Here is a 16,465-nt window from a genome sequence, read left to right on the forward strand (position 1 = left end):
CAAATAAGAAATGAATTGCCAGTCTATGTTCGATGCAGGATACAGGATGCTTGGGGCTGGTACACTGGGATGACCCAGAAAGATGGTATGGGGAGAGAGGTGGGAGGGGAGTTCAGGATTGGGAACACATGTACACCCATGGTGGATTCATGTTTATATATGGCAAAACCAATACAGTATTGTAAAGTAAAATAAAGTAAAATTTTAAAAAGCAAGAAATAACTTACAAGGGAACTCTCATAAGGTTATCATCTTATTTCTCAGCAGAAACTCTGCAGGCCAGAAATGATAGCCATGATATATTTAAAGTGAGGAAAGGCAAGAGCAACCAAGGATAATCTACCCAGCAAGGCTTTCATTAAGATTGGACAGAGAAATCAAAAGCTTTATAGACAAGCAAAAGATAAGAAAATTCTTCACTACTGGAACAACTTTGCAACAAATACCTAAAGAAAATTTCTAGGTGGAAAAGAAAATTACAAACGGAAAAGCTCTCCAGTAATGGCAAATATACAGTAAATGTAACAAATCATTCACACACAAATATGATAGAAAAACCATAAAGAATGAGAAGAGGAGAATACAAATGAAGAATACCAAAATGGATTTGAATTTAAGAGACCAGTAACTTAAAAAAAACCTTATTTGTATATAGATTGCTATATCAAAACTTCATGATAACAACAAACCAAAAATCTACAATGAATACGCACAAAGAAAAGCAATCCAAGCACAACATTAAAGTTAATCATCAAATTACAAGAGAAGGTAACAAAAGAGAAAGGGCTAAAATGAACCTATGAAAATGAATCCAAAACAACAAAATAGCATTAAGAACATACACGTTGATAATTACCTTAAACATTAATGGATTAGATACTCCACTGAAGACATAGACTGTCTGAATGTATACAAAAATAAGACTCATATATATATACTGTCTAAAAGAGAGCCACTTCAGATATATGGACACACACAGATGGAAAGTGAGTGGATAGAAAAAGCATTCCATGCAAATGGAAATACAAAGAAAGCTGGAATAACAATACTCATATCAGTGGAAATAAACTTTGAAACAAAGATTGTTGCATGAGACAAAGGACTCTATATAGTGATCCAGGCATCAGTCCAAGAAGAAGATATAAAAATTATAAATATATATGCAGCCTATATAGGAGTACCTCAATATATAAGGGAAATACTAAAAGTCATAAAGGGAGAAATTGACAGTAGTACAATAACAGTGAGGAACTTTGATACTCTAATTTCATCAATGGACACGTCGTCCAGACAGAATATTAATAACGAAACACAGGCCTTAAGTGACACATTGAACTAGGTGGATTTAACTGATATGTATGGATTATTCCATCCAACAACAGAAGAATATACATTTTTTTCAAGTGCACATGGAACATTCTGAAGGATTGATCGTATGCTGGACCACAAAGAGAGCCTTGATAAATTTAATAAAACTGAAATATTATCAAGTATCTTTTATGACAACAAAGCTATGATATTAAAAATCAACTGCATGAATAAAACTAAAAAACACAAACATGTGGAGGCTAAATAATATGCTACTGAACAGCCAATGGATAATAGGAGAAATCAAAGAGGAAACCCCAAAATGAAAATGAAAGCACAAGAATTCAAAATCTATGACATAGCAAAAATATTTCTTAAGAGAAAGGTTTGTAGAAATACAATCTTATCTCAGGTAAGAAACATTTTTAAAAATCACAGTCTAACCTTACACCCAAAACAGCTATAGAAAAGGAAAAAAAAAAAAAAACAAAGTCAGCAGAAGGAAAGAAATTATAAAGATAAGAGCAAAAATACATGCCATAGAGACCAAGAAAAATCAATGAAACTAAAAGCTAATTATGAAAGGATAAACAAAATTGATAAATCTTTAGTGAGACTCATCAAGAAGAAAACTGATAAACTTTTAGTGAGACTCATCAATTAATAAAATTAGAAAAGAAAAAGAATGTTACAACGGACACCACAGAAATAAAATGGATCATAAGAGACTACTACAAGCAACTATATGCAATAAAATGGATGACTAAGTAATAAATGGACTAAGGTAAAATATCCCAAGATAAAGGAGGATGAAATAGAAATATAAATAGACCAATCACAATTATTAAAATTGAAACTGATGTTGAAACACCAAACAAACAAAAGTCCAGAACCATTTGGCTTCACAAGAGAATTCTATCAAACATTTAGAGAAGAGTTAATAGCTATCCATCTGAAACTATTTCTGAAGATTGCAGAGGAAGAAGTACTCATAAACTCATTCTATTGGGTCTCCATAACGCTGATACCAAGACCAAAATAGATGCCTCCAAAAAAGGAAACTATAGACCAGTATCACTGATGACATAGACACAGCAATCCACAACAAAATACAAGCAATCTGAATCCAACAATACAATAAAAGGATCATACACCATGATCAAGTGGGATTTATCCCAAGGATATAGGTATTTTTCAAAAACCATAAATCAATCAGTGTGACACACTACATCAGTAAATTGAAGGAAAAAATATATAGTCATCTTAATAGATGAAGGAAAAACTTTTGACAAAATTCAACACCCATTTATCATAAAAACACTCCAGAAAGTGGGCACAGAAGGAACATACATCAACATAATAAAGGCCATATATGACAAAGTTACAGCTACAGAATACTTAGTGTTGAAAAGCATTTCCTCTAAGATCAGGAACAAGATTAAGATATCCATTCTTGCCAATTTTATCCAACATAGTTTTGGAAGTCCTAGCAAAAGGCAATCAGAGGAGAAAAAAAAATAAAAGGAATCCACTTTGGAAAAAAAAGTAAAACTGTCACTGTTTGCAGATGATATGTTCCCACACATAGAAAAGCCTAAAGATGGTATCATCAATAAATTTGGTGAGATTGAAGGATACAAAATTAATACACAGAAATCTGTTGCATTTCTACACACTAAAAATGAAATATCTGAAAGAGAAATTTAAAAAAACATTCCCATTTACCATCGAATCAAGAAGAATAAAATACCTATGAATAAACCTGAGGAGACAAAAGGCCTGTACTCTAAAAAAGGCACTGATGAGCTAAACCAAAAGGCACTGATGAAATAAATCAAAGATTAAACAAATAGATGGAAAGATACACCATGTTCTTGGATATAAGAAATTAATATTGTCAAAGTAACTATAGTCCTCATGGAATCTACAGATTCAGTGCAATTCCTATCAAATTACCAGTGGCATTTTTCAAAGAACCAGAACAAAAATCTTAAAATTTGCAAGAAAACACAAAAGGCCCAGAATAGCCAAAACAATCCTGAGAAAGAAGAAAGAAACTGGAGGTATCAGCCACCCTATCTTCAGACTATACTACAAAGCTACAGCCATCAAAACCATATGATACTGACACAAAAACAGAAACGCAGGTCAATGAAACAGGATGGAAAGCCCAGAAATAATCTCATGTACCTATAGTCAATTAATCTATGACAAAGGAGGCAAGCATATACATTCTTGAAAAGACAGTCTCTTCAATAAATAGTACCAGAAAAACTGGACAGCTACATGTAAAAATAAAACTATGACATTTTTTAACATGACACACAAAAATAAACTTAAAATGGAATAAAGACTTATATGTAAAACTAAACACTATAAAACTCTTAGAGGACAATGTTGGCAGATCACACTTTAGCATAGATTGTAGAAATGTTTTTGATCCATGACTCAGAATAATGATAATAGAAATAAATAAATGGGACTTAATTAAACTTAAAAGCATTTGCCCAGCAAAGGAAACCATAACAAAATGAAAAGACAACCAACAGAGTAATAGAAAATAATTTCAAAGGATGCAACCTAAGGGATTAGTCTCCAAAGTTTTCAAAGAGCTCATGCATCTCAATATCTAAAAAAAAACACCCCAATCAAAAAAATGAGCTAAAAACATATACATTTCTCCAAAGAACAGATACACATGGCCAAGAGGCATATGAAATGATGCTCAACATCACTAATTACTGGAGAAATCCAAATCAAGACTGCAGTGAATTATAACCTCACAGTCATCAGAATGGCCATCATCAAAAAATCTACAAACAATGAATTATGAAGATGATGTGTAGAAAAGGGAATCTTTCTACACTATTTGTTGACATATAAATTGGTATAGCCACTATGGAGAATACGGAGGTTCCTCAAAAAACTAAATATTGAGAGCTACCATATGATCCAGCAATCCCATTTCTCAGCATATAGCTGGAGAAAATTATAATTTTAAAATATATATACACCCCAATGTTCACCTTATCACTATTTACAGTAGCCAGGACATGGAGGGAATCTAAATGTCCATCAACAGAGAAATGGATAAAGAAGATGTAGTGCATATATACAATGGTATGTTAACTGGGTCATAAAAAATAAAGTACTGTCATTGCAGCAACATGGATGGACATAAAGATTATCATACTGAGTGAAGTAAATCAGATAAAGACAAATGCCATGTTATCACTTATATGTGGAATCTTAAAAAGGCTACAAATGAACTTATCTACAAAACAGAAATAGAGTATCAGATGCAGGAAATCTACTTATGGGTACCAGGGTGTAAGAGGGGAGGGAAAAATTTGGAGATTAGCATTGAGATATATACACTACTATATATAAAATAGATTACTAATAACAACCTACTGTATAGCACAGGGAACTCTATTCAATAGTCAGTAATAAGCTATATTTGACTACACGAAAGTATTTGTGTGGATCACAGCAAACTGTGGACAATTCTTAAAAAAATGGGAATACCAGACCGCCTTACCTGTCTCTGGAGAAACCTGTAATCGGATCAAAAAGCAACAGTTAGAAACGATCATGGGAACAACTTAGCAACTGAACAACAATAACAATGAACAATGAATGAGGAAAGAATCTTAAAAAAAAAGTTGACGAATGTATATGTGTAACATAATTCCCTTTGCTGTACAACAGAAATTAATACAACAATGTCAATAAAGTATATAGCAACAAAATTTTTTAAATTGAAGTTGTCACTAGAAATAAGACCTTTCATAATTATAAATATAGGTAGGTTTAGTCACTAAGAAGTGTCAAACTCTTGCGACCCTATGGACTATAGCCCTCCAGGCTCTGTCCGTGGGATTTCCCAGGGAGAATACTGGAGTGGGTTGCCATTTCCCTCTCCAGGGGAATTTTCCTGACCCAGGTATTGAGCACAGGTCTTCTGCATTGCAAGCAGACTCTTTACTGACTAAGCCACCAGGGAATAATTATAAAACATAAATGTAAATTAAAAGAGATTTTTAGAGTAGTTGTCTATAAGAAACCTACCTACTTTAAATACAAAGGCACAGATAGATAAAAAGTAAATGGATTAATAAAGCTTGCCATAACAACACTAGTCAAAATAATGTGGAAGTATGTAGTACAAATAAAGTCCTCTCCTTTATCGCCCTCCACTGGTAGAACTCACACTCTGCCCCGATTTCTGTCCTTGACACTTAGCTATGTGACATTTGTCAATCCACATATGAACTGTAGCCCTCTAGGCTCCTCTGTCCATGGGGATTCTGCAGGCAAGAATACTGGAGTGGGTTGCCATGCCCTCCTCCAAGGGATCTTCCTGACCCAGGGATCAAACCTGGGTTTCCTGCATTACAGGTGGATTCTTTACCATCTGAGCCACCAGGGAAGCCCAATCCACATTGTAAAAGTTAGTAAAGCTTACATTCTTTCCTAATTATAGATAAATGTACAAATAAAACACCAGTACCCCTGCAAAAAAAAGAATATAGGAGTAGCTAGATTAATTTTAGAGCAGACTTCAAAGGAAGGACAGTCATAGCATATTTAAAAGGGACATTTCATATAGAAAAAGATTCAATGCTCAAAGAGAACATAATTTTTAATATGTGTATACCTAACAACACATCATCAAACTACATGAAGCAAAAACTGATAGCAGAAATACACAAATCCGCTATTATAGTTGATGACTTTAACAACTTTCCTCAGAAATGTAAAGGCCCAGGAGGCAGAAAATCAATAAAGACATGGTTAAACTCAACACCATTTATCAACTGTCAATAATGGACATCTTTTGAATACTTCATCAAAAAACAGAATACACACATTGTTCTCAAGCTCACACAGAAAAATCATCAATATAGAACACATTCTCATCTATAAAAGATCTTAATAAATTTAAAAAATAGAAATCATACAATGTCTCCTCTCAGTCTACAAGAGAGCAGACATAACAAGGGAGCTAAACTAGAAACAAATAACATAAAGATAGGTGGAAAATTCCAGAGTATGTGGAGATTAAAAGACACACTTCAGAAAAATGAATTAAAGAGGAAATTTCAAAGAAATTTAATCATATTGTGAACCACATGAAAACAAAAACACAACTTATCAAAATTTGCAGTAAAAGCAGTGCCTACAGGGAAATTTATAACATTGAAGACATGTATGAGAAACGAAGGAAGATCTAAACTGATAATTTAAGTTTCTACCTTGTATGACTAGGTAAAGAAGGATTAATTAAATCAAAGTAAACATAAGAGAAATAATAATAACTAGAGAAGAAATCATTGAAATTAAAAGCAAGAAATCAATAGATATAATAATAGTAATAATAATAAAAAGCTTGGCCTTTGAAGGTCAATAAAATCGATAAGTATCTGGTCAGGTCAACTAAGAAAAGACGCTAGAACACAAATTATTAGTGTTAGAAATGAAAGAGGACATAAATACAAAAGGTATGAGAATTAAAGGGATAACAAATACTATAAAACTTTATGTCCGCAAATACAATAACTTAGATGAAAGCAGATCAATACTTTAAACTATATAATTTATCAAAATTCACAAAGGAATAAGCAATCTGAATAGGCTTATATCTATTAAAAATGAAATAAATAACCAATAAATTTTGAATATAGAAGGCACCTGTACCAGACAGATTCACTGGTAAATTCTACCAAACATGTAAGAAAAACATTATACTGAGTCTCTTAAATTTCTTTCAGAGTATAGAAGTTGAGGGAATACATTTTTTTTACTCATTCTGAGGACGGCATTATCCTAACTCCAAAATCAGACAAAGATATTACAAAAAAGAAAACTAAAGCCCAATATTTATAATGAACATGAAATCCTCAACAAAATATTAGTTCAGTTCAGTTCAGTCGCTCAGTCATGTCCAACTCTTTGCGACCCCATGAATTGCAGCACGCCAGGCCTCCCTGTCCATCACCATCTCCCAGAGTTCACTCAGACCCACGTCCATAGAGTCCATGATGCCATCCAGCCATCTCATCCTCTGTCGTCCCCTTCTCCTCCTGCTCCCAATCCCTCCCAGCATCAGAGTCTTTTCCAATGAGTCAACTCTTCGCATGAGGTGGCCAAAGTACTGGAGCTTCAGCTTTAGCATCATTCCTTCCAAAGAAATCCCAGGGCTGATCTCCTTCAGAAAGGACTGGTTGGATCTCCTTGCAGTCCAAGGGACTCTCAAGAGTCTTCTTCAACACCACAGTTCAAAAGCATCAATTCTTTGGCGCTCAGCCTTCTTCACAGTCCAACTCTCACATGCATACATGACCACAGGAAAAACCATAGCCTTCACTAGACGGACCTTAGTCAGCAAAGTAATGTCTCTGCTTTTAAATATACTACCTAGGCTGGTCATAACTTTTCAAAGCATCTTTTAATTTCATGGCTGCAGTCACCATCTGCAGTGATTTTGGAGCCCCCCAAAATAAAGTCTGACACTGTTTCCACTGTTTCCCCATCTATTTCCCATGAAGTGATGGGACCGGATGCCATGATCTTCGTTTTCTGAATGTTGAGCTTTAAGCCAACTTTTTCACTCTGCTCTTTCACTTTCATCAAGTGGCTTTTTAGTTCCTCTTCACTTTCTGCCATAAGGGTGGTGTCATCTGCACATCTGACGTTATTGATATTTCTCCCGGCAATCTTGATTCCAGCTTGTGCTTCTTCCAGTCCAGCGTTTCTCATGATGTACTCTGCATATAAGTTAAATAAGCAGGGTGACAATACACAGCCTTGATGTACTCCTTTTCCTATTTGGAACCAGTCTGTTGTTCCATGTCCAGTTCTAACTGTTGCTTCCTGACCTGCATGCAGATTTCTCAAGAGGCAGGTCAGGTGATCTGCTATGCCCATCTCTTTCAGAATTTTTCACAGTTTATTGTGATCCACACAGTCAAAGGCTTTGGCATAGTCAATAAAGCAGAAATAGATGTTTTTCTGGAACTCTCTTGCTTTTTCCATGATCCAGCGGATGTTGGCAATTTGATCTCTGGTTCCTCTGCCTTTTCTAAAACCAGCTTGAACATCAGGGAGTTCATGGTTCATGTATTGCTGAAGCCTGGCTTGGAGAATTTTGAGCATTACTTTACTAGCATGTGAGATGAGTGCAATTGTGCAGTAGTTTGAGGATTCTTTGGCATTGCCTTTCTTTGGGATGGGAATGAAAACTGACCTTTTCCAGTCCTGTGGCCACTGCTGAGTTTTCCAAATTTGCTGGCATATTGAGTGCAGCACTTTCACAGCATCATCTTTCAGGAATTGAAACAGCTCAACTGGAACTCCATCACCTCCACTAGCTTTGTTTGTAGTGATGCTTTCTAAGGCCCATTTGACTTCACATTCCAAGATGTCTGGCTCTAGATTAGTGATCACACCATCATGAATATCTGGGTCATGAAGATCTTTTTTGTACAGTTCTTCCTTGTATTCTTGCCACCTCTTCTTAATATCTTCTGCTTCTGTTAGGTCCAGACGATTTCTGTCCTTTATCAAGCCCATCTTTGCATGAAATGTTCCCTTGGTATCTCTGATTTTCTTGAAGAGATCTCTAGTCTTTCCCATTCTGTTCTTTTCCTCTATTTCTTTGCATTGATCACTGGAGAAGGCTTTCTTATCTCTTCTTGCTATTCTCTAGTTAGCCATATCCAAAAGAGTCTGAAAAGAATTACACACTGATACTGAATGAGATTTGTCCCTGGTGTGCAAAGCTGGTTCAACATTCTATATAAAATCAATTAATGCAATCTAAGGACTGCCCTGGTGGCTCAGACGGTAAAGCGTCTGTCTACAATGCGGTAGACCCGGGTTCGATCCCTGGGTTGGGAAGATCTCCTGGACAAGGAAATGGCAGTCCTCTCCAGGACTATTGCCTGGAAAATCCCATGGACAGAGGAGCCTGGTAGGCTACAGTCCATGCAGTCACAAAGAGTCAGACACAACTGAGTGACTTCACTTTCACTTTCATCACATCAACAGACTGAAGAACAATCACCTGATCATATCAATGTTGTTATTCAGTCTCTAAGTCCTATCCAACTCTATGCAACCCCATCAACTGCAGCATGCCAGGTTAATTTGGTGACACCATTCAACTAGCTCATTCTCTGTTGCCCTCAATCTTTCCCAGCATCAGGGTCTTTTCCAATGAAGCAGCTCTTTGCATCATGTGCCCAAAGTGTTGGAGCTTCAACATCAGTCCTTCTAATGAATATTCAGGGTTGATTTCCTTTAGAGTTCACTGGTTTGATCTCCTGCAGTCCAAGGGATTCTCAAGCATCTCCAGCACCACAGCTCAAAAGCACTAATTCTTCAGCACTCAGCCTTCTTTATGGTCCAACCCTCACATCCCTACATGACTACTGGAAACACCATAGCTTTGACTATATGGACTTTTGTCTCTGCTTTTTAATATGCTTTCTAGGTTTGTCATAGCTTTTCTTCCAAGCAGCAAGCCTCTTTTAATTTTGTAACTGCAGTAATTATCCACAGTGATTTTGTAGCCCAAGAAAATAAAATCTTCCACAATTTCCATTTTTTTCCATCTTTTTGCCATGAAGTGTTGGGACCAGATGCCATGATCTTAGTTTTTTGAATGCTGAGCTTTAAGAAAGCTTTTTCATTCTCCTCTTTCATCTTCATCAAGAGGCTCTTTAGTCCCTCTTCACTTTCTGCCATTAGGGTGGTATCATCTGCATCAATAGAGGAAGAAAAAACATTTTAGCAAATTCCATACCCAATTATTAATAAACTCTCAGATCTTTCACAGATTGATAAAGACTACAAAAACTGTACAACTAGCATTATACTTAATGGTGAGAAACTGGGAGCTTTCTCACTAAGATCACATACAGGGCAAGGATGTCCCCTTACTATTTTTTAAATACTATACTGTATAACCTTAGTAATGAAATAAGGGAAGAAAAGGAAATAAACGTTATACAGATTGGAAAGCAAGACAAAAATTGTCTGTGTTCACTGATGATAAGTTCATCTATAAGAATACAAAAGAGACAGGAAATAATAAGTGGTTACAGAAAGCTTGGAGGGTATAAGATTATTATACAAAATTGAACTGATTTCCTATATACCAATAATAAACAAGCAGAATTTGAAATTAACATAAAATAACATTTACATTAATACATATGAAAATGAGATACTGATGTACAAATTAACAAAATATGTACAAGATCTATATGAGAAAAACTACAAAAGTCTGACAAAGAAAATGGCAAACAAATGAGATATTCCATGTTCATGGATAGGAAGACAATATTATCAATATGTTATTTCCTTTCAACTTGCCTTACATATGCAGTCTATCCCTAATCCAAATCTCAGCAAATTACTTTATGAATTTTGATAAGCTGAATCTAAAGTTACACAGAAAGGTAAAAGACACATAATAGCCAACACCACATTAAAGGAAAAGTTAGAGGGCTGACATTCATGACTTCAAGGAAGTCATGATTTAAAGCAAAATACATATGACAATATGGTATTGGGGAAAAATAGACAAAGAAATCTGAGGAACAAAATAGAAAACCCAGAAGTAGACACCATACTTATGGTCAACTTATCTTTGACAAAGGAGCAGAGGGATATAAAAGAGAAAAAAGAATTATAACAGTACTGGAACAATTAGATATACACATGCAAAAAAGAAAGAAAGAGAAGAATCTAGAAACAGACATTATGTATTTCACAAAATTAAAACAGATTGTAGACAAATGTGAAATACAAAATTATAAAATTCTTAGAAGATAGTATGAGAAAACCTAAGTGATCATGTATGTTGATGCCCTTTTGGATATCAAACACATGATAGATAAAATAATTGACAAGCTGGACTTTGTTAAAATTAAAAACCTCTGCTCTACAAATGACACTATCCAGGATACTAGAAGATAAGAAAAAGATTAACTAAGAACATTAGCAAAAGACACATTTTATAAAGGACTATTATTCAAAATACACAAAGAATTCTTAAAACCAAACAATAAGAAAACAAACACCTTGATTAAAAATAGACCAATAATGTTAACAGCTGACTAAGGATGATATACAGAGAGTTATAAGCATACAAAAAGATGCTACACATTGTATGTCACCAAAATGGAAATTTAAAAAAAAAAAAATATGATGCCACTACACACCTTTTCAGTTCAGCTCAGTTCAGTCGCTCAGTCGTGTCCGACTCTTTGCTATCCTATGAACTGCAGCACGCCAGGCCATCACCAACTCCCAGAGTTCACTCAAACTCACGTCTATCGAGTCGGTGATGCCATCCAGACATCTCATCCTCTGTCGTCCCCTTCTCCTCCTGCCCTAAATCCCTCCCAGTATCAGAGTCTTTTCCAATGAGTCAACTCTTCACATGAGGTGGCCAAAGTACTGGAGTTTCAGCTTCAGCATCAGTCCTTCCAATGAACACCCAGGACTGATCTCCTTCAGAAAGGACTGGTTGGATCTCCTTGTAGTCCAAGGGACTCTCAAGAATCTTCTCCAACACCACAGTTCAAAAGCATCAATTTTTCAGCACTCAGCTTTCTTCACAGTCCAACTCTCACATCCATACATGACTACTAGAAAAACCATAGCCTTGACGAGACAGACCTTTGTTGGCAAAGTAATGTCTCTGCTTTTGAATATGCTATCTAGGTTGGTCATAACTTTCCTTCCAAGGAGTAAGCATCTTTTAATTTCATGGCTGCAGTCACCATCTGCAGTGATTTTGGAGCCCCCCAAAAAATAAAGTCTGACACTGTTTCTACTGTTCCCCCATCTATTTCCCATGAAGTGATAGACTGGATGCCATGATCTTCGTTTTCTGAATGTTGAGCTTTAAGCCAACTTTTTTACTCTCCTCTTTCACTTTCATCAAGAGGCTTTTTAGTTCCTCTTCACTTTGTGCCATAAGGGTGGTGTCATTTGCATATCTGAGGTTATTGATATTTTTTCCCAGCAATCTTGATTCCAGCTTGTGCTTCTTCCAGTCCAGCGTTTCTCATGATGTACTCTGCGTATAAGTTAAATAAGCAGGGTGACAATATACAGCCTTGATGTACTCCTTTTCCTATTTGGAACCAGTCTGTTGTTCCATGTCCAGTTCTAACTGTTGCTTCCTGACCTGCATACAGATTTCTCAAGAGGCAGGTTAGGTGGTCTGGTATTCCCATCTCTTTCAGAATTTTCCACAGTTTCTTGTGATCCACACAGTCAAAGGCTTTGGCATAGTCAGTAAAGCAGAAATAGATGTTTTTCTGGAACTCTCCTGCTTTTTCCATGCTCCAGCGGATGTTGGCAATTTGATCTCTGGTTCCTCTGCCTTTTCTAAAACCAGCCTGAACATCAGGAAGTTCATGGTTCATGTATTGCTGAAGCCTGGCTTGGAGAATTTTGAGCATTACTTTGCTAGCATGTGAGATGAGTGCAATTGTGCAGTAGTTTGAGCATTCTTTGGCATTGCCTTTCTTTGGGATTGGAATGAAAACTGACCTTTTCCAGTCCTGTGACCACTACTGAGTTTTCCACATTTGTTGGCATATTGTGTGCAGCACTTTCACAGCATCTCCCATACAATAACAAATCAGTCATGAATACACACACACACACACACACACACACACACATATGGCAAAGGCACCCCACTCCAGTAGTCTTGCCTGGAAAATCCCATGGGTGGAGGAACCTGGTAGGCTGCAGCCCATGGGGTCACAAAGAGTTGGACACGACTGAGCGACTTCACTTTCACTTTTCACTTTCATGCATCGGAGAAGGAAATGGCAACCCACTCCAGTGTTCTTGCCTGGAGAGTCCCATTGACAGCGGAGCCTGGTGGGCTGCCATTTATGGGGTCGCACAGAGTCGGACACGACTGAAGCGACTTAGCAGCAGCATATATATATCATCTCATTCTTGAGCATCCCTCCCTTCCCACCATCCCTCCCCTCTAGGTCATCAAAGAGCACCAGGCTGGGCTCAGTGTGTTATATGGCAACTTCCCACTAACTATTTTACACATGATAGTGCATATACGTCGATGCTACTTTCTCAATTAGTCCCATCCTCACCTTCTCCCACTGTATCCAAAATCTTTTCTCTACTACGTTCATCAGTACCTTTTTTCTAGATTCCATACATATATGCATTAATATGTGATATTTGTTTTCCTCTTCCTGACTTACTTTACTCTGTATAAGAGGCTCTAGGTTCATCTACCTCGCTACAACTGACAGATTCATTCATTTTTATGGCTGACATACCATTGTATATATATACCACAACTTCTTTATCAATTATCTGTCAGTGGACATCCAGGCTGCTTCCATGTCCTGGATATTGTAAACATTGCTGCAATGAACATTGGTATACATGTGTCTTTTAGAACTCTGTGTTTTTTTTTTTTTTGTTTGTTTGTTTGTTTTTCAGTACATATGTCTTATAATTGTGGTTTTTCTTTTAGCATTGTGATTTTCTCAGGGCATATGTCCTGTCGTGGGATTGCTAGTAGATTTATTGCAAAGTTTTTTTAAGGAATCAACATACTGTTTTTCATAATGGCTGTATCAGTTTACATTCCCACCAACAGTGCAGAAGGGTTCCCTTTTCTCCATATCCTCTCCAAAATTTATTTTGTATAGAATTTTTGATGATGGCCATTCTGGTGTGAGGTGATACCTCATTGTAGTTTTGATGTGTTTCTCTAATAGTGAGTGATACTGAGCATATTTTCATATGTTTATTGGCCATCTGTATGTCTTCTTTGCAGAAACATCTGCTTAGGGCATCTGCCCTTTTTTAATTGGTTTTTTTTTCTGATATTGAACTGTGTGATCTGCTTATATATTTTGGAGGTTAATCCTTTGTCAGTTTCTTTGTTTGCAATTATTTTCTTTTTTTTTTATTTTACTTTACAATACTGTATTGATTTTGCCATACATCAACATGAATCCAATTATTTTCTCATTACATTTTGTTTATAGTTTCCTTTGCTGTGCAAAAGCTTTTAAGATTTATTAGATCTCATTTGTTTATTTCTCATTTTATTTCCATTAATCTAGGAGGTGGGTCAGAGAGAATCTTGCAGTGATCTATGTCAATAAGTGTACTACCTATGCTTTCCTCTATAATTTTTGGCTTTACATTTAAGTGTTTGGGCTTCCCTCATGGCTCAGATGGTAAAGAATCTGCCTGCAATATGGGATATCTGGGTCCAACCCCTGGGTTGAGAAGATCCCATGGAGAAGGGAATGGCAACCCACTCCAGTATTCTTGCTTGGAGAATTCCATGGACAGAGGAGGCTGGTGGACTACAGTCCATTGTGTCTTAAAGAGTTGGAAACTGAGCAACTAAGAGTTTGTCTTTAATACATTTTGAGTTTCTTTTTGTGTGTGGTGTTAGTAAGTGTTCTAGTTTCATTCTTTTACACATAGCTGTCCAGTTTTCTCAACACCAGTTATTGCAGAGGCTGTCTTTTCTCCATTGTATATTCTTGTCTCCGTTGTCAAAGATAAGGTGGCCATATGTGCATGAGTTTATCTTTGCACTTTCTACTTTGTTCCATTGGTCCATATTTCTGTTTTTGTGCCAGTACCATACTATCTTAATGACAGTACCTTTGTAGAATATTTCAAAGCAAGTGAGTTTGATTCCCCCAGCTCCGTTTTTCTTTCTCAAGATTGCTTTGGCTCTTTGGGGTCTTTTGTATTCATACAAATTTTGAATTTTTTTTTGTTCTAGTTTGGTGAAAAATGCCATTGGTAATTTGATAAGGATTTCACTGATTTAGTACATTGCTTTGGAGAGTATAGTCATCTTGACAGTATTGATTCTTCCAATCAAAGAACATGGTATATCATCCCATCTGCTTGTATTGTTTGCATACAGATTGTTTTGTCTCTTTGAAAGTGAAAATATTAGCCGCTCAGTCATGTCTGACGTTTTGTGACCCCATGGTCTGTAGCCTGCCAGGCTCCTCTATCCATGGGATTCTCTAGGCAAGAATACTGGAGTGGGTTGGGTTGCCATTTCTTTCTCCAGGGGATCTTGCTGACCCAGGAATCAAACCTGGGTCTCCTGAATTGCAGGCAGATTCTTTACCATCTGAACCACGAGGGAAGGTTTACTCCTAGATATTTTATTCTTTATGTTGCAATGGTGAATGGGATTGTTTTCTTAGTTTCTTTCTGATTTTTCATTATTAATGTATAGGAATGCAAGTAATTTCTGTGTATTAATTTTACATCCTGCAACTTTACTTAATTCGTTGATTACCTCTAGCAGTTTTTTGGTGACATTTTAGCGTTTTCTATGTACAGAATCATGTCATCTGCAAAGAGTGAGAGTTTCACTTCTTTTCCAATACAGATTCCTTTTGTTTCTTTTTCTTCTCTGATTATTGTGGCTAGGACTTTCAAAACTATATTGAGTAAAAGTGGCAAAAGTGGGCATCCTTGTCTTGTTCCTGCCCTTAGAGGAAATGCTTTCAGTTTTTCACCATTGAGAATAATGTTTGCCATGTGTCATATATAGCCTTTATTATGTTGAGGTAGGTTCCTTCTATACTGATTTTCTGGAGAGGTGTTTTTTGTTTGTTTGTTTGTTTGTTTTTACTTTATTTTGCTTTACAATACTGTATTGGTTCTGCCATACATTGGCATGAATCCGCCACGGGTGTACCTGAGTTCCCAATCCTGAACCCCCCTCCCACCTCCCACCCCATATCATCTCTCTGGATCTTCCCCGTGCACCAGCCCCAAGCATCCTGTATCCTGTATCGAACATAGACTGGCAATTCATTTCTTACATGATAGTATACATGTTTCAATGCCATTCTCCCAAATCATCCCACCCTCTCCCTCTCCCACAGAGTCCAAAAGTCCATTCTAAACATCCATGTCTCTTTTGCTGTCTCGCATACAGGGTTATCATTACCGTCTTTCTAAATTCCATATATATGTGTTAGTATACGGTATTGGTGTTTTTCTTTCTGGCTTACTTCACTCTGTATAATTGGCTCCAGTTTCATCCACCTCATTAGAACTGATTCAAATGTATTCTTTTTAATGGCTGAGTAAT

The sequence above is a fragment of the Oryx dammah genome, unplaced genomic scaffold (assembly GCF_014754425.2).
Source record: "Oryx dammah isolate SB20612 unplaced genomic scaffold, SCBI_Odam_1.1 HiC_scaffold_23, whole genome shotgun sequence".
NCBI lineage: Eukaryota > Metazoa > Chordata > Mammalia > Artiodactyla > Bovidae > Oryx > Oryx dammah.